Genomic DNA, 2900 nt, shown 5'->3' with positions numbered 1-2900 from the left:
CCTCAGCTCCCAAGTAGCTGGGACTACAGGTGCCCGTCACCATGCCCGGCTAATTTTTTTGTTTCACCGTGGTAGCCAGGATGGTCTCAATCTCCTGACCTCGTGATCCGCCCACCTTGGCCTCCCAAAGTTCTGGGATTACAAGCGGGAGCCACCGTGCCCAGCCATAATTTTTGTATTTTTTTATAGAGACGGGGTTTTGTCATGTTGCCTAACCTGGTCGCAAACTCCTGACTGCAAGCAGTCCATCTGCCTTGGCCGCCCAAAGTGCTGGAATTACAGGCCTGAGCCACTGCCAGCCTTTGTTTCCACTTATTGGTTATCATGAAGAATTATACTGTAAACATTTTTGTGGAAGTTTTTTTCTTTTTCTTTCTTTCTTTTTTTTTTTTCCTTTTTTTTTGAGACAGAGTCTCACTCTGTCGCCCAGGCTAGATTGAGTGGTGGTGCAATCTCGGCTCACTGCAACCTCTGACTCCCTGGTTCAAGCAATTCTCCTGCCTCAGTCTCCTGAGTAGCTGGGACTACAGGCACCCACCACCATGTCCAGTTAAGTTTTGTATTTTTGGTAGAGACGGGGTTTCACGATGTTGGCCAGGATGGTCTTGATCTCCTGACCACGTGATCCACCCGCCTCAGCCTCCCAAAGTGCCGGGATTACAGGCGCAAGCCACTGCGCCCGGCCAATCTGAAGTACTTTTAAGCGTAGCCTCGTTGCTAATTCTCAGCCTGACACCAAGCTATGTGGCCTCCTCTTGACACTGTGCAGGGCGCTTTGGTTGGGCAACACATTGTGGAGGTTAAAATTCAGTGTGTCTCCATCCATAAGGTCATTCCACATGAAGACTTGGATTCCACGTCCCAATCCCAGTGCTCAGTGAGCATGCCGTCCCCTGGTGGAGGAGGCCCATTCTGCCATAACCACTGCAGCTGCTCACGGAGGAGTAGCATCCAGGGCACTCGTCCGCATGGGGTGGGGCAGAGGCACTGGTAAAGGTGTCTCCTCTGGGGTCAGGTGGTTCATACCTGAGGCGTGGGGCTTGATGTTTCCCATGTGAGGCAGGGCACGGCCATCACCTGCAGATGTCTGCTGAGCGTGTCCAGGGTGGGTATGGGAGCTGGGAGGCATCAGTTTGTTGTGAGATGCCTGGCTGCCATAGGTCGACATGACTGAATGAAGGCCCATCACCATCAGCCCAGAACCTGGCTGTTGGGTTGGGCTACCCCAGGATCCGCTGGTGTCATGCTTGTGGGGAAAGAAAGAGAGATCAGACTGTTACTGTGTCTATGTAGAAAACGGAAGACATAAGAAACTCCATTTTGTTCTGTACTAAGAAAAATTATTCTGCCTTGAGATGCTGTTAGTCTGTAACCCTAGCCCCAACCCTGTGCCACAGAGACATGTGCTGTGTTGACTCAAGGTTTAGGGGATTTAGGGCTGTGCAGGATGTGCTTTGTTAAAAATGTGTTTGCAGGCAGTATGCTTGGTAAAAGTCATCACCATTCTCCAGTCTCCAGTACCCAGGGACACAATGCACTGCGGAAGGCCACAGGGACCTCTGCCCAAGAAAGTCTGGGTATTGTCTGAGGTTTCTCCCCACTGAGACAGCCTGAGATATGGCCTCGTGGGAAGGGAAAGACCTGACTGTCCCCCAGCCCGACACCTGTAAAGGGTCTGTGCTGAGGAGGATTAGTGAAAGAGGAAGGCCTCTTTGCAGCTGAGACAAGAGAAAGGCATCTGTCTCCTGCTCGTCCCTGGAAATGGAATGTCCTGGTGTAAAACCTGATTGTACATTCTATTTACTTAGATAGGAGAAAACCGCCTTATGACTGGAGGTGAGACATGCTGGTGGCAATACTGCTCTTTACTGCACTGAGATATTTGTGTAAAGTCAGACATAAATCTGGTCTACGTGCACATGGAGGCACAGCAACTTTCCTTAAACTTATTCATAACACAGAGGCCTTTGCCCGCTTGTTTTCCTGCTGACCCTCTCCCCACAATTACCCTATAGTCCCGCCACATCCCCTTCGCTGAGATAGTAGAGATAGTGATCAATAAATACTGAGGGTACTCAGAGACCAGTGCCAGCGCCCCTGGTCCTCTGTATGCTGAGCGCCGGTCCCCTGGGCCCACTTTTCTTTCTCTATACTTTGTCTCTGTGTTTTATTTCTTTTCTCAGTCTGTCATCCCACCTGACGAGAAACACCCACACCTGGGCCCACTTTTCTTTCTCTATACTTTGTCTCTGTCTTATTTCTTTTGTCAGTCTCTTGTCCTACCTGACAGAAATATCCACAGGTGTGGAGGGGCTGGCCCCCATCAATAATGTCATTATGGGGAGGAGAGTCAGGAGTCAGCAACTCCTCCAGGAGTCCTGCTGCACAGCTCCACGGACTCACAGCTCCACAACTTGATTTGTGGTCCTGGAGCGTTTGCATAGGCATCTGGGGCAAAGGGCTCGTGTTGGACTGGCACTACGTCTATTTTTTTGTGGTTTGGCTGGGCGAATTCACACTGGTGTTTGGTGGCACAAATGAGTAGCATGGCGTCTGCTGCATCATGGAGCCAGGGGCGAACTGGGTCCACACAGTTAATGATGTCAGTACTCAGAGAAGGTTGAGATTATCCAAACCTTTTCCATGTTTTGGGATTGCTTTTCTCAGACATACGGGGTGGAGTAGGGGCCATCTTTGCCGAAGATGACCGGTACCCCACAGAATGCACATCCCCATCTCTAAGATCTTCCCCTTTGGTTATAATGGGTGACAGTCTCCCAGTAATAGTACTAGCATTTGAGCTAGTTCGAGGGCGAAATGTACTCCAGCTACCAAAGTCATCATTGCCGTGAGAGCCAGGGCTTGCAGGCCTTTTGGAAAACTGGGGTCCAGGGCTGTCC

At 50.6% G+C, this 2900-nt stretch overlaps 1 pseudogene; it reads right to left on the bottom strand.

Moving 5' to 3' along the window:
- Positions 1-724: 724 nt before the first annotated feature.
- LOC105531529 overlaps positions 725-2900 on the bottom strand; it is a 5436-nt pseudogene continuing 3260 nt past the window's right edge.

This window comes from Mandrillus leucophaeus, unplaced genomic scaffold (assembly GCF_000951045.1).
Source record: "Mandrillus leucophaeus isolate KB7577 unplaced genomic scaffold, Mleu.le_1.0 Scaffold891, whole genome shotgun sequence".
Lineage (NCBI taxonomy): Eukaryota > Metazoa > Chordata > Mammalia > Primates > Cercopithecidae > Mandrillus > Mandrillus leucophaeus.
This window is presented reverse-complemented; position numbering and strand designations above follow the sequence as displayed.